The 25,019-nt window shown below is 40.6% G+C and overlaps 1 protein-coding gene across 5 annotated transcripts in view; it reads right to left on the bottom strand.

Moving 5' to 3' along the window:
* Positions 1 to 25,019, bottom strand: part of dlgap3 (discs, large (Drosophila) homolog-associated protein 3) — a 154,291-nt gene that overhangs the window by 49,088 nt on the left and 80,184 nt on the right. The window lies entirely within an intron of this gene.

The raw sequence follows: 25,019 nt of genomic DNA, 5'->3' as shown, positions 1-25,019 counted from the left end.
CCGGTTTGGCACCGGTATTGGATAAAACCTAAACGATACCCATCCCTACATACAAGGTCTTGAAAAATCAGGCACCATTGTATCCTAAAGACAAGATCATCATCCCAATATAGCACTTTGTTCTAAGACTGTGGGTATTTAAAAGTAGAATGGGAGGCAGAGCCTTCAGCTTTCAGGCCCCTCTTCTGTGGAACCAGCTCCCAAACGTGGGAGACAGACACCCTCTCTACTTTTAAGATTATGCTTAAAACTTTTCTTTTTGATATGGCTTATAGTTTGGGCTGGATCAGGTAACCCCCAGTCCTGATTGGTTTTTACATGCAACACATGTGAGCATTTATTAGCCTGCATCAGGTGTGGAGAAAAAAATAGCTACAATGGTATCCACAGGTATAAAAACACCTCTAGGACATTACAGTGGTCCTGAGAATGGTCTCATTTACAAAGGTGCCAATATATTCCAGCATTAGAGACTTTTGCTTCCGGTAGAGATGAGTGATCGATGTAATTCCACCGCTGCTTACATGCAGCGTTGCCAGACAATCGTAATCTGTTTCACTTAGAGATGAATTTGTTCCTGTTGAAACGTGGCTGCTTCTTGTTATTACGGTACTCTTTTGTGTCAAGTGTGCATCAGAGAAAGAAAAGAGAGAGCGAGAGATAGGAAGCACATGAAGGGGGAAGAAAAAAATCCTTGAAATCCAGTCCATCTAACATCCAGAGGTTGCAGCTGTGTGCCATATGAACGTATAATTCTGTGTGCTCAATTGATATTCATCACAGAGGCACGCATTTCTATTATCCGAATATTATCGAAATCAAATTAACTGAGGGTAATTTCAGTTCTGTAATAGATACCATCTAATGGGATACGCACATTGCCATGTAAGAATACAAAGAAAAAGATAGATTGTTACCCAGCGCTTGAAAAATCTGACATTTAGTCATGTCAGCTTTTGAATTTCATAAACTGCTGTTTCAGTTTATAGCCATCCTCCCCAAACAACACACAGTGAAAAGTCACCAGCAGTATAAATAGAAATGGTTCCTCATTCATACAGTCACCATTCATGGTTAAAAATCAATGAAAATGCTCACATTCAGAGAGATTTAAAAAGACAGAGAGTGACATTCAGAAGTCATTCATTGACGACGCAGACAAAGGGAGAAGTACTGCAAAGGAGGAGAAGTGAAGAGACAAAAAATAAAAAGTCCTGCTATTGTTCGCACTCTCATTATGAAGCAGGAAATCAGTGCAATCTAACCGGGCAAAACAATGAGAGCAGGCGAGAGCGAGAACGAAGAGAAGAGGGAAAACAGGAGATAATGAAGACTTCATTAATCAGCGCTGATACAAGCCTTCGTTTATCACGCCATTGTTGTAACCAATACAAATGTAACTGCTGAGATGTCCTTAAGAAACGCCTGATTGTGGAAACTTTTCCACCTGCTGTAGCACTGACATAATCTATAAAACTCTCATAAGCAATCAAAAGAAAAAAGTCTAAATTTACAGGTGTTATAAATAGAAGATTTGCAATCAATTCAGTAGAGTAGAATGGGATGATCTCAGTGCAGGGGTGAAAGGAACGAGAGGATCTCCCTGCTGTTTGTGGCTCACTGTGCCTTTGATTTTTTTTGTTTTTTTTATAGCAATCAAAACTGCCAGTTCAATAAAATGTTAGTGAGATAAAATGAAAATGAGTCTGCAGATCTAATAAAATTGTCAAAGAAAAGATCAAACAGACCAGTAGAGTTTGTGCCGGCTTATCTGGAATGAATAATGCAAGAAAGCTCATTTTGTTTTTGGGTGGGCTTCTAAAAAAGATGCGAGAGTCTGAGATGTTCTTCTGTAGTCATGTAGTTATATAAAAATATATTTATGGCCTCCATGGAATACCTTACCCTTAAATTATGCATGCTAAGATTCCTGTCAATGTTTATGTAACCTTAAAAAGGTTGGTAATTTATTTTAGACCGGATAGAATTACATAAGCTAAAAACACACATTAGTTTGCAGATATCTGATCAATGGTTTATAGAATTTCAGCTGAAAGTGGCACATTGAAACAAACTTGTTACTGTTATTAGAGGTATTTTGTAATAAAAAACTATGCTGATGTAGGACAGATGATGAGCATAAACTGCAGGACATCTAGGAAATCACTATTATAACCAGAATATGCTTAGAAGAGGTCAGGACTTCAGATTTTAGAGCTTTGTCAGATAAACACTCACCAACTTATAGTAAACACACAGCTGATCCAAATGTATTAAACTTCATCTTCTGGGAATCACACATATCTTTAAAAACAGCTGCTGTGCCAGTGTTTCCCTCACAGATTTAAATAAAGTTTTTGAAAAACATCAGATGATCCTGTTACGATCTGACTCAAAAACAACATAAATATGGAGACTAATACCAGAATTTCAAAGAGAAGAGGTTGTATTTTTGTTTACATAACAAGTTGGCTAAAAAAGCTGGTACCTCTAAGACAAAGACTAGTGAGCCTTCATGAAAGCCTGCCTCAGGTATGCCTTTATCCAAACCTCACTAGGTGTGATCAATTAGCAATAGTTGAACACTCTGCACTGCACTCTTGCAAAGAGGTTAGGGGCTGCAGAGGGGCGTAACAATCTGATGATGACGATCACACCTATTGTTATTATTTTTGGCACTTGTTGGTCTCTCTGTACACTCCTGTATGGTTTTTCACACCATTCACTTCTCTTCCCACTGTCACCAAGTGCTGCTCATAGAGGATGGCTTGATCAGAGATTGGGATTCTCTCTCTAAATTCGTAAGGACTTCGTAAGGACAATACAAGGACGGATAACTTAGTGTAAACTGGCACTTTACAAATAAATTAAACTTAAAATGAATTTTAAAAAAATAACTTTAAACACAGTACTTTATGAGACAGCTTAGCTTTCAGTTATAAGTTAAGTTAGTGAATGCATTAAAGAATTTAAGTGTCTTCTAATTATAATAAGAAGAGTTTGGAAAGTTGCACAAACACACATAAAGCAGAGTGTGGGTTTTTTTTTTTTTGGTGCTGGTGGTGTTGGGGTGTACTTTTATGCATTATACAGCTGACAATAGGACTTGATCTTAAGCCTTTATAGGGCAACTCAATCTTTTTGTTAAACCCCTACATGTGGTGACTTTTAAACTTTTAAACTGCATGTCGAAGTTCACATCACAGGCCTCAAGAGGCGATAACCCCCTCAGTCTTCAAAAAAATCGAGTGTGATAAAACTGTACTCGCAGCTCGCCTTTAAATGTGCCCGAGAGTCTCTCGACTGGAATGAAATCAGATTTCAAGGTCATGGGGGTCACAGATTTTATTTCAGAGGATACCTCATCTAGAATCAAACATTAATTGATAACTAATTATCTCTAAAAGTAGGCTAGGTTTAATAATGAAATCTGGCTGCGTGCGCTCTTGATTAACGAGGTCTGTTGCATCTGTCCTGCTTTTTGAGGAAGCCTCTGTTCTTATAGAGCCAACTGCAGATCCACAGATAATCAGGATCATGGAAGTAGTGAAGAGGAAAACACTAATGAATGCTAATGAGGGAAGAACTCATGGAAACAACCACTTGATTAGCTGTCTGACTTGCAGTAGTGGAAGACGATGTGCCCGTGATTTGTGTGTTTCCAACAGTGAAATTGAATTCTATATGGGAGTGAATGCACATACGTACTGTTTTGTTTACTGTGTTAGATGTAACAAAGTGGCTTTCCACTCTTTTAATCCCGGACGGCCTTACAGACCTGCACATTAATGTGTTTTGGTGTGTTTGCATGTGTCCCTGAGATAGCAAGACTGATCTGTCCATCACTCATCAATGGAGACAATGGAATAGACGGCCATGAGCCCTCAGAGAATATCTTTAATCGGGGAGAAACAACAATGCTTTGTGATGACTTAGAGGGATATGGTTAGTAAAACTTTGAGGAATTTTGTCTCTCTTGTGAGTTGGAGACTGCGTGACTGACAAGCCATCTGTGGAAAACAGATGAGCTACACAGCTATAGCTGAGAAAGCCTTCTACACAGAGGGAAAAGCTATATTCAGCGAGGTAGTCATGGGTAAATCCACCTTAACTCAAATTTACACATTTGCAAAGGAGTTTACCCATCTGCTGCAGATATATTCACGAAGAAATTCAGCTTATTTTCACTTGGGAAAAAGCCTTTACATTTCACTTCCAAACTGATGATGAGGAAATGATTTTTTTTAATGTGACATTTAAACGACAATTTGTTTGTGCACTGACTCCAGGTACAGCAATATTAAGACACAACATCTGTCTACACATCACTTCTCCATCTACATATAAACTGTGTTTCTGGACAATCAAAACTCAATAGTGCCATATGCTAGGGCAAGACGGTGGTGGAGTGGTGAGAAACTTTGGCTCACAGTAAAGTTGTGAAATTTCAGTTAAATTTAAAAAAAAAAATCTGTAACTGTGTAACCACACTAATCGATAATCATATCAGCTGTGATGGGTCCAATCTGTAAGGTAGAACAGTGGTCCCCAACCTTTTTTGCACCACGGACCAGTTTATGTCCAAAAATATTTTCACGGACCAGCCTTTAAGGTGTTGCGGATAAATACACCAAAATAAAACCAGCACCGGTCCCAAAAAAAGCAGATTTATTCATAAAAAACAGGAATAGACCCAGGGAAACTGAAAATTATATAAAAAAATAACACTAAAAAAACGATAAAAACCCTGAAAACCATGAATTTCCTATCCGAGCCTCAACTCTCGCGGCCCAATGAACTGCTGTCAGTTAGTTCTCAATAGTTCTCCTTAGGTCTATGGGACAGTTTAGCTGCTTTCAGGATTTATTGGGGTTGTAGAGCATACCAGCTGTTTTCAAGATGAAGCCTGTTTGGCAAGTCTCTACCTTATCTACCATGCAAATCTGCACAGTTGCAACGTTGGGATAACAAGAGGTGGTGATGCCCGTCAAGAGAAAAGATCCTCCAAAATAGCCCGGACACTAGTTGTACAGCACCAGACGTGCACGTAGAATAGCAAAGAGCCACAGTGTTCTGCAGCCAAAGGGTTGAAGTAAATCTGTGGGAGGAGGAGTGCAGACAAGGTGCAAATGCGCTAAGAAAGCTTGGTGTCGAGGTTCACGAGCCTCGTTAGTTCTGCATCTCACAGGAAGCTGATCTCGCTAATCAGAATAAGCAGCTTGTCAGCGCACACTTCTCATCATCTAATTAATCGCAATCAGACAAGAATCTACAACATATTAGCGCTACCTAGACATCCCACAAATTCACACACACACACACACACACAGACAGAGAGAGAGGGTGGCCTTACCTAACAGTCTGGCTGGCCACAAGAGTTTTTTTTCTCTTCCTCCCACTGTACTTGTATGTGTGCAGGCATCTGGAGTGTGACCTCACTAAGTTTCAAGGGTGCCATGAAAGCGGAACGATTTCGTTCATCAAATCAATACTAACCCTTAACGGCCTCAGCTTCCCAGCCAGCTGTGACAGGGGTGGGGGGAAAAGGAGTTGTGAATCAACTGCAGAAGCTAAGAATCAGGGAGAGGAGGGAGTGAGCGTTGGAGAAAATTCAAGAGAACTGCTCGGGTGGGGACACTCGAGGACGGCGTTTGGATTTACGGAACACCGTAAACCACTCGTTCCCATTCTTGATTCCTTGAGGATCAGAGGGAAGCTTGATGTCATTCGGCTGTCTGCTCTTTGATGTGTTCCATGGGAGAGCCGAGACTCTAGGCCCTTTCATGTTATACTTTGTATTCGAGCATCCCACCCCTGGCAAGAATTACAGTAAGATAGTCATTTAGTTCAAGCTCATCACATAGCCGATTTGCTCCTTCAAAGGCATTCCCGCTTTGCCGTGTTAAGGCTAGGGCCACTTCAACAAAGAAGATCAAGATCAACATGCAGATGGAAAGTATTAGGTATCATATAATTTTACAGTTTATTAATTCTCCTCTGCAGTGCCCTGAGTGCACCATAGCTGCCGGTATTCACAACAAAAAAATTCTTTATATCTACAAAGGAGTGAAGGGATTTTCAGTGAATCTTTAAGCTAAGGGATTTCAGTTCACAGTCCTCACGTTATGTTTAAGGGTTTCAGACTGCAACACTGGCGTATGTCATCATCAAGCTGGGTCCCAACTTACATTACTTACAAGAATATTGTATTGAAAAGGGGTTAGTGTCTTATTCGAGTCATTGGACGAATTACATATACAAAAACAGAATATTTTATCACAGCACAGGGGTGCGGTCCTGCCTTGTACCCTAAAACAGCTGGGAAAGGCTTTAGCCGTGATACAACTCTAAACTGGTTAAGACAAAGAAGAGAGGTGGATGCACTTTTATATTTATTTACAATAATATATATATTTTAATGCCACAGACTTCATTCTGGAGTCATCATTTGATCTAAACAGTTATAAAGGGACAAATTTGTTACATAAGAGAATCACTTCTCTGTTGCAGGAGCTTCAACACACAAAATTAGACTGTTTGGTCTTTTCTGTCAGACACACACATGAAAGGAAGAGTTGGACTGTAAGGAGGACGCCTGAAGTTCAGCACCAGCTATGGATAGGCTATATGAGAGCTGCTACTTGTATTCTTAGGAAGGTATCATCTGATAAAACAGCTAACGTAGACTGGCATAGAGACCAGCTGATGACTTTGTGACCTGAAATAAAACTGCGATGGATATGAGGTTTACTAACACGCTGCAAAGGAGAGGCACCGTTTTAGCCAAAAGCTGAGCTTCACACAACAAACTTCACACAGGGACCATGTAGTCTGCAACACCCGTTTCAGACAAAAGCAAAACAAGTACCATAAAAATTATTTCACGGTGATTTCTGGGTAGAGAGCAGCTAATACCACCGCACTCATGAATCAGCCTAAATTGAAAACAATGACAGCCCTGCAGCCCTGCAGGTATCCTCACAGTCTTCATTCACTATAACTTGGCAAAAGATGAATATTTCCAAAAAAAACGTCAGTCTGTTCCCTGATCGTACTTTACAGCAAAAACAACTCCTTGACCTTTGATTGCAGCGACAACAAAATAAAGAGAGAAAAACTCTTGGTGCGCATCTGACCTGCACTTTGCGATCCAGCGGAAAGGTTATCGAGCAGCAGGCTGACTCACGCTCTAAACACGCCAAAAATACAAACACACACACCAACATGGCGCACATGACAGGGTGAGTGGAAAATATTCCGAAAAGGTCAAGGGTTGTGGATCAATTGTGACAGGGCCACCGGGATATGGACACAGATGGCGCATAATCTCCCATCCCCCTGTGAATTATGCAGCGTGACTCTGTTTCTCCCTCTCTGGCCAAAAACGCAGCCAAAACATTCATTCAGACCTAGTTACAATGGAGTAAAAGACCCTGTTGTTTGCAGTCGAGAGTCACAACGAGGGAAAAAAGCGCCGATGACCAGACATCCAAGAAACTCAATATGAAGTCTGTCATAGTGGATCTGGTTTTTTGGATTATTTTCATGCATTTCCTACTCAAAATGAGGTTTTGGAGCATATTTACAAAGTCACATAAATGGTAAGACAATTTAGATTAGCAATTAAATTAGTAATAAAAAATATTGCTATTGAAATACTGGAGACTCCAATCTTGGCGCTCTTCTTTTAAAGTTTCAAGAAAACTGTTTTTAAAATCTAACCTGAAGTGGGAAAAAACACTAGATTAAAATGTAACAATGTACCTTTTCATTGAAATTCAACTCTTTTATGTGGCCAAAATTATTATTTCTGCTGTCGAGCAGGTAATTTAATTATTGATTAAAGTAAAGGGCTTTGATTCAAAGCGAGGCAGAGATCAAAACACATTCTTAGGACAAATCCAGGCCAGCTTTCTGTAGCCTATAAAAGCGCGGACAAAGGAAGAGAGAACACCAAGTCAGCTCACGATAGTTTATTTTGATGTCAATTGTCCAAAACAGACCAACAATGGCACGCGCATACATATGAGAGAAAATTACACAAAAAAGGAAAGAAAATGTCAAAGAAGGGGACATAGGATGAGCTCTGCTGCCTTTCAATTACTGTCCCTTCTCCTCTTATGCTCTTCGGCTCTCCTCTGAGACGGAGCTGTGAAGTTGAATTGCTGAGCACATCTCGGCAAACAAAGCAGCTCTACACCTTGCTGCCAACAGAGGGAAGGACCAGCGCCATGACAGCGACAACACTCCCATGTCAAAACCTGATAAGTTTACTAACTGTGGGAAAGAAAACAAATCTAAGGAGGCTTAAATTAAAAAAAAAAGGCACCGGAGCAACTAAATGCACCAGATGGGTGGAAGCTATCGACACACTGTATGAATGGTCATGGCTCTGTCCTCTGACACAGTTTCTGGTGTTTCTGTTGCTGCTTGTAGATAAATGTCAATGAATTCAGATTCATAAATGTGAAAAGTCGGGATTATTTTATGTGGCCACATGATTTTGTCATCTTCTTGAAAGTACAATTTGACATTCTGACTTATTTTGCCTACAAATCAGTCCTGTATACCTTTATACAGGGAGTGCAGAATTATTAGCCAAATGAGTATTTTGTCCACATCATCCTCTTCATGCATGTTGTCTTACTCCAAGCTGTATAGGCTCGAAAGCCTACTACCAATTAAGCATATTAGGTGATGTGCATCTCTGTAATGTGAAGGGGTGTGGTCTAATGACATCAACACCCTATATCAGGTGTGCATAATTATTAGGCAACTTCCTTTCCTTTGGCAAAATGGGTCAAAAGAAGGACTTGACAGGCTCAGAAAAGTCAAAAATAGTGAGATATCTTGCAGAGGGATGCAGCAGTCTCAAAATTGCAAAGCTTCTGAAGCGTGATCATCGAACAATCAAGCGTTTCATTCAAAATAGTCAACAGGGTCGCAAGAAGCGTGTGGAAAAACCAAGGCGCAAAATAACTGCCCATGAACTGAGAAAAGTCAAGCGTGCAGCTGCCAAGATGCCACTTGCCACCAGTTTGGCCATATTTCAGAGCTGCAACATCACTGGAGTGCCCAAAAGCACAAGGTGTGCAATACTCAGAGACATGGCCAAGGTAAGAAAGGCTGAAAGACGACCACCACTGAACAAGACACACAAGCTGAAACGTCAAGACTGGGCCAAGAAATATCTCAAGACTGGTTTTTCTAAGGTTTTATGGACTGATGAAATGAGAGTGAGTCTTGATGGGCCAGATGGATGGGCCCGTGGCTGGATTGGTAAAGGGCAGAGAGCTCCAGTCCGACTCAGATGCCAGCAAGGTGGAGGTGGAGTACTGGTTTGGGCTGGTATCATCAAAGATGAGCTTGTGGGGCCTTTTCGGGTTGAGGATGGAGTCAAACTCAACTCCCAGTCCTACTGCCAGTTTCTGGAAGACACCTTCTTCAAGCAGTGGTACAGGAAGAAGTCTGCATCCTTCAAGAAAAACATGATTTTCATGCAGGACAATGCTCCATCACACGCGTCCAAGTACTCCACAGCGTGGCTGGCAAGAAAGGGTATAAAAGAAGAAAAACTAATGACATGGCCACCTTGTTCACCTGATCTGAACCCCATTGAGAACCTGTGGTCCATCATCAAATGTGAGATTTACAAGGAGGGAAAACAGTACACCTCAATGAACAGTGTCTGGGAGGCTGTGGTTGCTGCTGCACGCAATGTTGATGGTGAACAGATCAAAACACTGACAGAATCCATGGATGGCAGGCTTTTGAGTGTCCTTGCAAAGAAAGGTGGCTATATTGGTCGCTGATTTGTTTTTGTTTTGTTTTTGAATGTCAGAAATGTATATTTGTGAATGTGGAGATGTTATATTGGTTTCACTGGTAAAAATAAATGATTGAAATGGGTATATATTTGTTTTTTGTTAAGTTGCCTAATAATTATGCACAGTAATAGTCACCTGCACACACAGATATCCCCCTAAAATAGCTCAAACTAAAAACAAACTAAAAACTACTTCCAAAAACATTCAGCTTTGATATTAATGAGTTTTTTGGGTTCATTGAGAACATGGTTGTTGTTCAATAATAACATTATTCCTCAAAAATACAACTTGCCTAATAATTCTGCACTCCCTGTATAAAGGTGCTTCTGTTAATTAGAATGGAAACATTTCATGGCTTCATTGTTGAACTTTTGCCCTTTTCCGCCATGAGTGAGAGTCATTTAAAAAAATGAGCTGAATTTAAATTTTGTCAGGCTGACAGCACCTTTTTCAGTACGGTGGAAATCATTTAGATGAAACTGAGTGACGCTGGACTTTTGCTATCAGACAGCCTGTTTTGAACAATATGCCGGTTTGATTTTAATGAGTGCAGCATAGAAATAGCGATGGTAGCACAAATGTGTCCCTTTAGACATTTTTCTTTTACTTGGCACCTCCACAGAGCAAGACTATGTAGAAAAAGTCTTAAATAAAAAAACATTACATATGGTATTATTACCGTTTTTTGTCTTATGTTTTGGCCACTTAAGGGTACCTAAAGCACAACCATGAACATGACATATTAGTATACAAACCTACCCAAATAATGTTAATATTCATATGAATTGTTGTGCTTCTGTCCATCTGTTAAATCAGTTTGCTAGCATGCAATGCAGTCCCAAGGAGTTCTTCTGTGCAGCACTGTATCCCTATTTGCAACCAATTTTGCTTTGCAACTTCCTGCGACTATTCACCAACCAGTCAATGAACGCACAGTAACCGGCTAGCCAGGGTGTTGCTGATCGGTCTCTAGGCCTGTGTGACTCGGGCTATACACATACATGCCAACCCTCCTGATTTTTCTGGGAGAATCCCGGATTTCAGTGCCCCTCCCGAAAATCTCCCGGAGCCACCATTCTCCCGAATTTCTCCCGATTTCCACCTGGACAACAAAATTGCTAAACCATCCTTAACTGGGCTGCCATTTCCGGCGGGACAATAATAACGGTGACACCTCGAAGTCAAGCGTGGGAAGTAGAACAAAGGAAGAGGAAGCAGAAGAGAAATGGCAACAACCAGTAAGAGAAGGAAATATGCATGCAAGTTTCAAAATGATTGGAAAAAAGAATTTGATTTGACAGCTATCTAATTTAACTTATTTTGTCTGATAAATAAACACTGTAGAATTCAGGTTTTTTTCTGTGTATATGTACATGACGACCCCCCACCCCCCAACAGGCCTTTTGAATGTCTCCCTAATACTGAGGTCTCAAGGTTGGCAAGTATGGCTATACATAATTTGTGGTTGGGATGTCACAGTCTGTCTCAAGCATTTAGCAGTCTCATAGAGCTGCGAGGGACATAAAAACTACATAATTAGTCTCTACAGGTTCATTTCTACAAGTGTCATATTTCACATTAATACAAATATATTATTGATAGCAGCTATAAAAATAAGTTGGCAAATCTTCACTGAATTATTTTCAGTTCCAGAAAGTGTGCAACAACATACAAGGAACATGCACCCAATATAACCCGCATGTAGTCCCAGTGTATAACAGCAATCATGAGTCAGAAAGTGCAGTTAAAGCAAAGTTAAAAGTGTAGTTGTAGATGCTACTGCCATGTTCATCCAGGCTCTTTCAGTCCCCACTTTGTGTGTCACCCCAAGGCAAGCAACACACAGTGGACACTGTGCCTGGTCCTGCTTAGCCTTAATCCCTGGCCCTAAAGGCCCTAGGGCACCCCTGAGCCTACCCAACTTCCTTGGGCCCACAGTTGGTGATCTAGTTTTACATATGGGATCCCTCTATTATTCATAGTCCAGGGCAGTCTCGCTCTGTGGTGCCACAGTGGGTTATGTGGGGGGCAGAGGGGCTGTTGCTTCCTAGTACTTCTTCGTAACCGTGAGAACGCACATGCGCGCGCGTGTGTGTGTGCATTCATTATTTACACACTAGGGGCATTTAATTTTTACATGGGGTTACGTAACATATCCCCACACAGCTTCATTCATCCAGAAAATGTATAAATGTGCATGTATGAATGCAATGCAATCGAGGAGAAGAAGCACACACATACTCACAGCAGTGTGGCTGAAAAGGTAATACAAACGCTACAGGACCCTCTCCTCATATACACAACCAGAAGCACACTCTCTCACACACATAAACACACACACACAGATTACTGATTACATCTCTCTGCTTGTACATGAGTGGGCCTCTGACCAGCAAAGAGGAGCTGGAAGTGAATTACAGATCATTATCCCGTGCACTAAAGCAGTTACAGCTGAAACCTGAGAGCCCTCACCGGAAGGGAGGCATGGAGAGAATACAGGGAGGAGAAATGGAGCGAGGGATAAACCACGGCTACGGTGAGAGTGACTTTAGGATGCAGAAATGAGGAGAGAACAGATGGGGAGAAGGAGACGCAGGGACGGAACTACAGGGGAAAAGACAGTGATGGAGGGCGTCGAGAAGGAGCGGGACGACCACTCTTGACATTTCTCTGCCACTTTGCATGAGTCGAGGATGACGGTGTGCCTTTACTTTCTTTTTTCTTATATTTTACTTTCCCCAGCCATTGTATTCTTAACCCAACCACCCTCGTTCTCACTTTCTTTGCCTTACCCCCACCCTCCGCACCCCGCCCCCCACACACACCCTCCAACACTTTGTCACAGGTTCATGGCTTCCTTGGAAAGATGACATCGCATTAGTCACAGCGTTTAATCAGATGCCATTATCATTTCACAGAACTCTTTCTGTTTGCCGGTGTGCATGGCTGTGTGATTGTCACTTCTAATTCTGGCAGGAACGCATGATTTATTTCCCTGAGAAAACACAGAGAGGGAAGAGGGGAGAAGAAGTTTGAAAAATAAAGGGAGGCTTCTTTTGAAATTAATCAAGTCCAGTCCATGTTAATTTAATTCAGGCTTTATATCGCTCATATTTATTATTCATATTTATTACTGCTGGTGCGTAATTATTTTACTATAATATTATAACTCCTCAACTCATTATCTGTTTTAATGCAGCTATTTGTTTGAACTACCACTGCTGCTGATACTTTGTAGTGGGAGTGCTGCAGGTGGTGATGGTCTTAATATTAATAATAGTAATAACCCATCTATTCCCACTCCCAAATCTTCTTAATTCTCTTTTAATCATGTTGTTCACCTTTCCATCACCACCTCCTTTACAATACAGTGTCCAAAGTCAGTGATGCAGCATTTGCCCTCTTTCCTCCACCACCAAGGGGACTCTGATGGAACTTTCCGGGGTGGACAGGCTGGTGTGCAAAGGTATTTCACTCTCCTAACAAAGCCAATAAATGCTAACAAAGTCAATCCCAAATAAACTGACCTCAGTCTCAGGGTTTGGAAACAGTCCTGAAGAGAAAAATCAGACAGAATAATATGATTAAACTGAAATACAGTCCTAACAGCGCAGGAATTATACTCATCTTCAAGATAAGATGAAGACAAGTAATACTGAAATGTCAGTCACTGAGAATAGCTAACCCTGCCGTCTTTGTGGTTCAGGAGCCCCGTCCCTTCGTCGTTATCAGTGGCCGTGGGCAGTGGACGTAATGGAGGTGGCGAGGACGGTAGTAATAACAGCAGTATGATTTTTTTTGACCTTTCATTCCCTCCTTTTCTTCCACCCCCTCCTGCCCCTATTCAGACGCAGAGGAATACAAGCAGGAACTTCTTCACATACAAGCATACATCCAAATACTCAGGCGTCACACACTTTCCTATACATAATATATTTGTTTTGCTTCTTCTCAGAGGGCAACATTAGGATGTGGGAAAGATCCAGAGAGTGAAGAAAAAACGTTTGAAAAGGGTTAAGCAGGGATGAGGGGGAAGGAGTTAGGACAGTGATGAAACAAAAGACGTGTAAAAGGAAAGAGCTGCAGGAGAGAGACATGGACAGAAAGTCGAAGGGAGGATGCAGAGCTGCACTGTCCTCGTGGGGTGCTAGAGGTGGTGGGTGTGAGCCGGGGATAATCCTTGTATCCCATTGTCTCCTGTTTTCAAACCAATTATTGTCATCTGCATCCTCATGAAAGAGAGTTAATGAGGGGAGCAGAGCTTTGGAGTGTCAAAGCATAGTCAAGGGAACAAAGAGCACACAAAAAAATGAGGATAGAGAAAAGAGGATATGGGAGGACAAATGTGGCAGTGGTGGAAAGTGATGGGATGTAAAATAAGTGAAAGTCAAGTGCCAGGTTGGCAGGTGGCTCAGCTGTGGATTTCACGTATCATACCCTACCCTCTGTGCTCTGTCACGTGTCGTGCCTTTACAGAAATGCTAACCCTTCTTTTTGATATTCTCTTCATTTTTTTCTTCATTGAAAGGAATTGAAGACTGAGTTATACAGTTCCACCTCTTAGAAGCTACTAAATGCCTGTATAAAATACAATTCAGTATATATACAGAGACGTATACACACCTGATATACACCCAATCGATACTTTATTAGTTTCACCTTGCTAGGCCTGAGAGGCGCTGCATTTTGCCCTCACAACTGTCTTAGTTCTTCATGGAATAGATTCAAAATTCTTGAAAGAGTTTGGTCCATACTGACATGACAGCATCATGCATTTGCTGCAGATTTGTCAGCGCAACATTCATGATGCTGCACAAAGGTGCTCGATTAGGTTGAGAACTGGTGACACTGGAAGTCATTCGAATACAGTGAACTTACAGTGGCGTTTTTATCCTGCTGGAAGAAGGCATCAGAAGACAGAAACAATCTTTTTCTAAATACACAGTTGGCAAACAGCCCTTAGGTAGGTTGTGGTAATAAAATGTCCCTCACACCATTACACCAACAACAAGCTCAACTGTAGATACAAGGCAGGATGGATCCATGCTTTAATTTTTTTAATGGCAAAGTCTGACCCTACCGTCCGAATGCTGCAGAAGAAATCGAGACTCATCAGACAAGGCAACGTTTCTTCAATCTTCTATTGTCCAATTTCGGGGAACCTTTGTGAACTGTGGTTTCAGATTCTTGTTGTTAACTGACAGGAGTGGCCCATCAGCTTTGCAGTTGGATGTGTTGTGGGTTCAGAAATGCCCATCTGCATACCTTGGTTGTATTGACTGGTTATTTACTTTCTATCAACTCTGACCTCTGGCATCAACAAGGCATTTTCAACCAGAGAACTGCTGCTCCCTGTTAATTTTCTCTTTTTGGGACTATTTTCTGTAAAACCTAGCGATGGTTATGAGGAAAAATCCCACCAGATCAGCATTTTTTGAAATATTGCAACCAGCACATTAGCAACCAAAAACCATGTCACATTCAAAGTCTTTAAAATCACCTTTCCTCTTAATTCTGATGCTCAATTTGAACCTGAGCAGATACGTTTGATCATGTAAACATGTGTGTGTTAACTAATTGCTACGTAGGAAAAAAATCAGCAATATTATCAGAGAAGCAATAGTTGCTGCCCATCAATCTGGGAAGTGTTATCCCCGATAAGTGTTATCTCTGCAGTGAGAAAGATTATTCACAAGTGGAAAACATTAAAGACAACTGTGAATCTAGAGTCAAATGTGTAGCTGTTGGACAGCTGAATCTTGGCCAGAATTGGGTCATGCAACAGGACAATGATCCCAAGCATGACAGCAAAACTACAAAATATTTCACAACCTCATTGAAATGAGTGCCTTGAATCAACTCTTTCTGTGATTTGGTGCTATATAAATAAAGCTGAATTGAAAAATTGAACTAAATTGAACTTTACAGGAGCCGTGTATGAACGAATGCCCAGAAACATCAGTGAACTAAAACCACATTGTACCGAAGACTGGTGCAAAATTCCTGCCAAACAATATAAGAGACTGATACAGTCAGACAGAAAATGAAGTTATTGTTGCTAAATGTGGTTCTATAAGATACTGAATGCGGTGGTGTACTTAGTTTTTTATGACTGTGGGTTGTTGTTTTCATAGTTTACAGCATAGTTAATGGGCTTTATACATCAAATTATTACCTCGTGTTGGCCAGACAAGTAAAACAACACATACTGAAAGTACATTCTTATATAATGACCAGCTTATTCGATGTCAAGAAAAATAAGTGCAATTTAAGCAATATGTCTTAGTTTTCCAATATTCAGTGAGACTGCAAACAAAGAAATCATAAACGCACATGGATACGGTCCCCTTTGCTTGAAATTAACAGCTCAGATAACCACTCTCATGATGTGATCCATTCTTTACACTTCAATGAAAAGTCCAAAAATCATGTTCCTCTTCTCAGCAATTTTCACACTACTCAAAGCCATCCAGTGGGCTGGACCTGACTGGCTGTATGATACTTCATTTTGGCTAACACAGTATCCCTGAACGCAGGTCTTGTCTTTTGAAATTTGCATAACTGTTTAACCCTCTCAGGCTCAAATTAAACTTTTTGTTGCTAATGCACAACCAAGTCCTGCAGTGGTACTTCTGAGTAAAAAAAACTCATAAAACATGTATGTGGGGTAATCAGGTTGTTAGTTTTTAACTGTTGCAAATCGGCAACGCCTGCCTCGAGAGGGTTAATGTGACATACAACATGCTGCACAATGCTGAAACCCACCATTCAGTGTGTATGTGTGTGTGCGTCAAACTCAGTGTGTTTCATCTATGTCAGTTTTCTGCGTGCACTCCGGCCACGCTGATTACGTGTGCAGTGTACATTGGACATGTTCAAGGCTATGACCACAGGGCTCTCTCTGCATTCTCTTGACAGGTTTTGTCTGCTATAAGCTGCTTTCACCATGGTAACCATAACTGCAATGTGCCATTTTTAACCTCGGCCAATCATTCACACTCTCTGTATTGTTCCAGATATAGAGCACGTATGTTATTTTAACATACGTTTCAAATTTCAAACGCAAACATGGTCCAAGGAGACAGACATTCGTCAGAGTCTGGATTTGTGAGAGCTATTTTAGAGTCGTGTTAGCTCCTTATTTGAGTCGGCAAAAAGAGATAAAGAGATGATAAGTTTGCTGTTCAGCTTTATTTTTTTCTGCCTGGCAACTTCTGGGACGTTTCTTCTGTGCAGCTGCAATATCACATCTCCGCCTTTCATTTGTGGTGGTGGCAAACACGAAAATATTAAAACCTAGGTTGCGACAAGGAGTTACACCCAAATTAAACAGTGTTATGTTCAGCTTTAAGAAAGCCCTCAAAAGCCGAGGTGTGTGTTGCTCATAAGTTGATCCAGTCACTTGCTCACTGCTGCGATGCCAATGATATCCAAGAATCCACCCACTCTTTTACTCGAGTAAACCGGTGATCAAGTGAGTTTTATGCGTGTGAGGATAAAAAAAAAAAGAAATCAGAAATGAAACAGACTTCAGCTTCTTTTAGATAGATAAATAAAAACACCCACTTTAGTCTCTTGATGCTCACACAACGAAGCGTTCACGCTCTGCATGTGTCTCTGTGTATTGCAAGCGTATGCTGCTTCACCAGTGACTCACAGGACAGATCACTGTGAGCGTCTACAAGCTGGACCTGTCTTCATGTCCCTCTTGCACAAGGCGCATGTGAGGACACACAGATGCGACAAGCTGTGTGAAAAAGCTAGACCCCCCAATAGTTCCCCTTGCATCTATTTGTTGTTACGAGCTGGTTTCTGTGACAATAATAATCTGTTTTCTGCTCAAACCATCTTATTACCTGCACCGACAACTCGGTCACAAGCGAAAATGAAATGCAGCGTGAAAGGCTGCATCCAAAGAAGAGATAGGGTGATAATGGCAAATGAAGATGTGATACTTTTTATTTTTTCGCAGCCTTTTTGCTCGAGAAGAGAAAAGGGAGAGAGAAAATGAGGGTTGTCGCAGCTTGGTGGGGGGTGAGGTAGAAAGAACAAGAGGAAAAACTCTAATCCGAGTGCTGCACTCTTGCAACTTGGTCACGAGATCAATGAGAATATGTGAAAGAAAAAAGAAAAAGGGCACGACCTCTCGGTGCACGCAGCAAGAGCAGAGCCTACTGCCATCATGCAGGATAAGCCACCACTCTACAGGCGCTGGCATGCATTTATTAGAGTAAGCACACATTAATTAGTCTATATTGTTTTTAAATTCCTGTGAGAGCCCATAAATCCACTGCACTCCCCCACAACAAATCAATGCAAACCTAAAATTACCATTAAAACAGGATCACTCAGAGCGTTAAAGCCACATTGTTGGTTGATTATGAGCTAAGACAATAAAAATACATCTTGAAGGGATTAGTGCTAATCTCTAGTTGCAATACCTATCACATGACTTGCATGTAATTGGCAAAATCATTATTTTTTTTCTTTCGACAGGAGGATTAAGGCATCGGTGCTCCTTTATGTTTGATTTATTAAAATCAACAATTAACAAATGCAAAAAAAAGCACTTTAGTAAGAGCATCATTAAACAATCTGCGTAAAGACAGAAAGCGTTTCCAACAGTTTTCATTGAAACGCTTATTCATTATTTTAATATCAGGGCATGACAGAAAGCAGGGAGGAAGCAAGGCTTAATAAAGGCGATGTGAAGGTGCAACACATCAGCAACAAAGGACGTGAGTGGGAAATCATATTAGCACCAAGTCTTATCTGTTGGTCTGATGCACATTTGGGCATTACTAGAAAGTTGATTCCAATAGCACTGACTGTATCTACAGATTACCATATAGATAAATGTATAGATATTACACAGACACTCAAAACTTCATGGAAATTTCCACTGATTGTATCAAACAACAGATTTAATTGGCCATCAAGATCCATCCATTCATTTTCTTCTGCTTATCCAATTAGGATCATGATGGAGCTGGAGCCTATTCCAGCTGTCATAGGTTGAAAGGCTGGGTACACTCTGTACAGGTCGCCAGTCCATCACAGGACTAACAGCCCATCAGGATTTCATTTATTTTAGGTTTTTTTTTTTTTTTTTTTTGGGGGGGGGGGGGGGGCGCGTTACACTGAAGGCACATCAAGCTTCAAAATTAACAGTGGCAAATTATAGAGTACACCAAGGCTTGCCAACCTGGAAGCTAGGATCACTCTGCTTCCCTTATTACATTTCTAATGCAAGTTCTAGGATTTTGCAGTAGACATACAGAAAGCCTTAATGTTTCTGCCAGAGCTCCACATGGTGATGAACTGCATCAAAAGTCCAGAATGAAAGCGTTTTGATTTGACTGGGTCAGTAACGCTGCCATGAGGAGATTAAGGATTCATCACCAGAGCAACGGTAAGCACTAATAAGCACATTTAATGGTGATCCATTTTTTTATTTGAGTTTATTTTCAAGCAGTGCTTTCCTCTACTTTTTGCTAGCAGTTGGGAAAACCTGATTGGATAGTCGCAAGTCCATCCGATATGACTACTGTCTGACCTTTAGCTTAACAAAACTGCTAAAAATAACTGTGTGAGGCCTCATTTTGCCTTTCCCATACTGATGTTAAGTCACATGAAAAAGGTGAACTGGCTGTAAGGTGTACATTCACATTTGGTAAGTCCACAGTTCAAAATCAATGTGGCAGCATTTAACAGGAAGTAAAGACCGCTGAGGCTTAGCTGGAGAGTTTTGAAGTATGTTGTTTTTTTGGTGTGACCATACTACGACAAACATGTTCTGCTTTGTTCTTTTGAGTTTGAATAAAAAGTCCAAAGTCCAAATCCACCTTAAGCTCAACTGCAATGTTTGGAGGATGAAAGAAAAGTCTTTTGAAGTGATAATAATAGCTGTTATAGTTAACAACAGCAGCACTAATCTTTCTCTCTCAACTACAATACTTATACTTGCTACAATTTAAACACCCTTGAGGCCCGCACTATTTAAGCAGCAGATGTTGCCTTGCAACACAAAGGCTATTTTCAAGGCTCAGGAAATGTATTTCATGGATCAAACCGAACCAAAAGTCACTAACAAAAGGAAATTTCAAAGCACAGCAAAGAGGAAATTATTTAAGCCACGAGGCATTTTTTTGGCTAGAGGCCATGTGATTTATGAAGCTGATGTGGGCAATTCAGCATTGTTTGGGGCCCAGTTCATATTTTCCTTTTAGTCTTCACTGCCATCTGAAAAAAAAAACCCACACAAAAAAAAAACACCATCTCTAAGAGGCCAAAGGCTCCTCTGTGTTTAGTCTGCCTGATATTTGGTAATGTAGATTAATTTTTTAGACCCATTTAGTGAAAACAGCTACCTACTGCTGCTCGAAATTATGTGATTAAAGTGCAGAGGCTCGACTACGGCATATAATGTTAAGGGCAATAGGTCCGAAACAGATTCAGGAGATTAATATGTGAGGGTTTGTTAAAAAGAGGTTAACACAAGTCCCTTTGCATTACACGTTATCATATAATTCCCACTAGTACGGCTTTAAACCTTTTTGTGTACAGATTTTATCATAAAATCTAAAACACAATGGAAAGCTAGATTAGGAGTAAGAGTTTTGTTCCGTTTTTTTCCTCTTATTGCAAGACAGGTCTTAAGGCATAAATGACACTTTCTGACTTTTTTTGTTGACATTTTCTGCAGTCAGGCCGTGAACTCTGGTCATTATCTGGCTTTATGCGGAGTTCTCTGACTGCCAGCATTTATTCTGCGCAATTAATTAGCCATCAAGAACTGAAAGCCCCACTGACGGACACCAACTTAGGCCGACTCGCTCACACCGTTCCCCATTGTCTGTCGCTGAGTTATTATGTCTAAATTTTGTACAAACATGTTTTTGCTGTGACAGTCCTGAATGGATCCAGTGCTGACTGTGCTGGGTCCCTCCTCTCTTGTTTTCTGGATAGAAGTACAGATGGGTGTGAACGCGTTTGTGTGTACGTGCGTTCTAACTGATGGGCTCTGGCCGTGCGATCCATGCTGCTGTCTAATTATCCTGATGTGATGGATGGCTTTGATTAAATCATGTGACGGCTGAGACAGTTTCTGCCTCCCTTTGCCTCTCGTCTCTCGACTCCATCGCTCTTTTTCTTCTTCTGTGACACACTTGCACGCAGACAAACGCATTACATAGGCTGCAAGCCCTTAACTCTAGTCTCTCTGTTTTTTTCTTTCATCTTATGATACAGGTCTTCAGTAGTTCAGAACAGATGAGCGCTGCTTTTAGCATTGATGAAAGATATCCATAAATCATCCGGCGGGAGAAAAAGAGAGTGATGAGGGTGGGAATGAGACCAGGAGGCAAAAAAGATGGATAGATCGAGACATGGAAAATAATAGTTCAGTTTATAATTTTCATTGATTTCTGGACTGAATACAGCCACTGGTTCTGGTTGTCTTTTATCTCGACCTGGATCCAAATATCAATAATATCAAAACCAAAGCTGGAATTGGTATTCTTTCGATCGATGCTTTATTTTTATTCTTATAGTTTAATATGTATCCCACTGACCTGTGTTAGATTAATAATTGTTTTGGAAATGAAATGTGCCTATTTTATTTATAGTCTTTAGTACATTTAAATGACAGAAGCTGACCCAGCATGTTTAGAGACAGGCACATTTACATTACAGTCTCCAAAAACACCCAGTTTCAAAATAAAAGAAAAGCTGAAGGGTGTGATTTAGCAGTTATTCAAATGTGTTCAAGATTTGCAAATTAATGATGATTCGGCTCATAAATCATAACACGCTGCTCTCTCGTACATAAACTGCCTTTATAGGTTAAAAACTCTGGTATGGGTATCTGCAATATTTACATGGCATCAGATCGATACCAAGATTTGCAGTATTGCTCTGCACTAGACTCTATTTTTGTTCTGTATATTTTATTTTCCTTGAATAACATTAAACAGAAAATTTTGCCTTTGAGGAACGTCCCTTCTTGTGCACGTTGGATAAAGAAGAGCGATAATAAAAAACTTTTATAATCCAAAAACTGCAGAAAGAGTCCTATTTGAACATAAAAGGGAAAAATGCACCTGTGAGAGAAATATAGAAATTAGAACATAAAATGGGACGATTTTATTCTCGCATGTTGTTGCTGGGAACAACGTTGGGATGAAGGAGTGCTCAGGGAAAATGATTTTCGCCCTAATTCTCTTATCTCCTTCCGATAAGCTCCACTGCAGATAATCAAAAAACTAAATTGATAACCTGCTCTAATGCAGGCTCGCTTCTGTCTGCAGCTACACACACCAAATTGCACACGTCCTAATGAGATGCTGTCCTTCAGTGCTACAAAGAGCTGCTGTTTGAAGTTACTCTCCCAGAAACCATATGCTCACAGCAGGAAGACTGGGCACAGATCCACGAGCCGCACAGGCACACGCATGCACGCAGTAAAGCCTGTGTAGCCACACACACCTATAACCATTCAGAAGTGAGACGTGAGTGAGGGAGAAAAATGGAGGAAAGTGACTCATCTCTGCAAAATACTCCTCACAAGTCATCAGTTAAAAGCTTCATGTGGACTTGTCAGTGAAACACGTAGTCACAAGCTGTATTGTAATTGATGTCAAGGCATAACCAGCTAAACTCAACACTTTCGCCCATTAAATATGCCCATAAATGAAAGGCAGCAAGACTTTTAATGTGAAAAGTCAAGAGGAAGTCCTTAGTTATAGCATTCAAATTACAAAAACATATCATTACTAAGGGAGGAAAGCCCGACGTGACTCTGATAGAATTACTGCTGCTGAAATGCACATAAATTTAAAAGATAAGAAGTAAAGATGCAAGAGGTTTTGAGTTTGCATCAGCTGACACAGAGAAATGCCCAAACCTCCCATTTCTGACCACTACTGAAGGTTAATGAATTGTCAACCCCAAGTTAGTAGCCAATGAGCATGCATTTTTTATTTCTGCCAAAGCCAAGTCCAGCCTTTACTCGTCACTCCCCATTTCCCAAAACCAACATGTGGAAGCAAAAACACTCATGTCGGGGACTCATAATGGGACTTCACTAACCAATCGCTGACATCACAGTGGCTACATCCATCTTTTATATAAACTGTAGGGGTGGAACAGCTTTTCCAGCTGTTCTTGAAAGCCAGCCTAGTCCCTAGGGTACAGCACAAGAAACAGCATCCTGCTGCAACTTCTTCACAGTGAAAATCAAGAAAAAGCTCACAGGAATAATCAAGCATGCAACCAAAATCACCAGCACCACTTAAACCCAACTCTTAGACCCTCACAGCTTCCATTACTAAGGGCCCTGTAGACCTCCTTCACCACTCCTTACAGCTACTCCCATCAGGCAGCCACTAAAAAGTGCCTTGGGCCAAAAAGAGAACTTTGAAAAAGTTTTTCATTCACACCACAAAATTCATTTTACACATGGCCACAAACTCTATCAGTGTGTTCAAATGCTACTTTGCGAATGTGCTCTTATCTATTCATGGAATTGGTGTTATTAAATGTACTTTATGGTCTCCGATTTAACTTTGACTGTGTGAATTAGACTTTTCTCTGCAGTAGATATTTTGACTTATACCAGCAGGAAAAGCACAGATGCTGTGCTTTATTAATGTATTCCAGCCCCACTTTGTCAGTTGGCACCTGAATGAGAATCCAGAAAAAGTTGAAAGAAAACTCCAAGGACAGTTATGGATGTGTTAGTAAAGCCACAGAAAGGAACAGAATTTATAAGGTGGAAGGATCCTCTCATACTGAAAAGTGTAGTCAGTGCCGAGGGCGGCAAACCTGCATTCCTTTGAACGACCAGCAGGGGGGTGACTCCTAAAGTTCCTTTATTTGGTCTCTTTTAGACTGAAATAGATTCGATTCGATTTGATTCGATTAGCCTTTATTGGGTCACTTCTGAGAAATTTAAACTGGACAACAGAGGGAAACATAAAACACACATACAAACACTTATTTATATTTTTACCCTAATTACAATTGAATAATTAGCCGATATTGGCAATAGAAAATTTATACCTATTGAACTTACAGTTTGGTGCCCTAAAGCTTTTGCCTGATGGTGTCAACTGATACTTATTAAAGATGTGATTTTTGTCCTCAGTAACTTTCAGACCCTGCTGTATCACTGACTCTGAATGGGGAAATGAAAGGAGCACGTCAACTATCTTTCCAGCCCTTTTAATTTTGAACTTGGGATCTGAGCTTAACAGAAAGGTTGCCAAACCATGTAGCAATACAGTATAGTAATAAAGCATTTCCACTCCATGGACCCCAAGCCTTCTTAAAAAAATGCAAGTGTTGACTAATTCAGGCGCACACATAATCTACATGATGAACCCACTGTAACAGACAAAGTAAAGACCTAGATAGATGATAAACAGGGTATGATCTGAGGTGTGGATATATTTGACAAGTCACTAGTGTATCAATCAAAGTCCTTGGGATCTTAATAAGAAGATCCATCATTGTTGTTTTGAAAACCAAGACATCAAATGCACTTTAAAATTTGAAAGCAAACCAAAGGGGGACGTCAAGGTGACTAAATCAATTTTTAGGTAGAGTCAACTTTCCTAAAATCTAAACCACGTAAGTAAAAACGCCTGTGCAGAGACTAAGAATTAAAAGAGAGTCATCATTATAATGGGTGTTCTTGATTATGATTAATTGACTAACCATCTTAACCATCTTAGGACTTCCTGAATTACCTGAATAGAGCCTGTTCTAGACCCTATGGTAAGAGGCTATGCCATGACAATGATCATTCAGTGACCATAGAAGTCTATCTGTATTCTTAGACATAGCAGAGAAGACTACTTTTGGTGTCCAACTTGTGTATTATTTTCTAATGTGTGTTATTTCATGCAGAGCACTCAGAATCTGTCAGAATATATATTTACCCTGATGACAATGACAGGAATGATAACTCTACTTGGCGACAAAAATAGGCCATTTTAGGCATGTTGCAGAGAGTTTCCGGTTCTGACAGCAACAATGTGATGCATCTGTAATTTTACTTATATAGAACATCCCATCACATCCTGGCCTTGTATTACATCAGATAAAATGCACAAACACAGGGCACTTAGCCTCTAAGTGGCCCTCTCTGTAGCTGTAATTAGGTGAAAGCTTCAGCATTTCATTAACATG

Source organism: Maylandia zebra, linkage group LG22 (assembly GCF_041146795.1).
Source record: "Maylandia zebra isolate NMK-2024a linkage group LG22, Mzebra_GT3a, whole genome shotgun sequence".
NCBI classification, from domain to species: Eukaryota; Metazoa; Chordata; class Actinopteri; order Cichliformes; family Cichlidae; genus Maylandia; species Maylandia zebra.
This window is presented reverse-complemented; position numbering and strand designations above follow the sequence as displayed.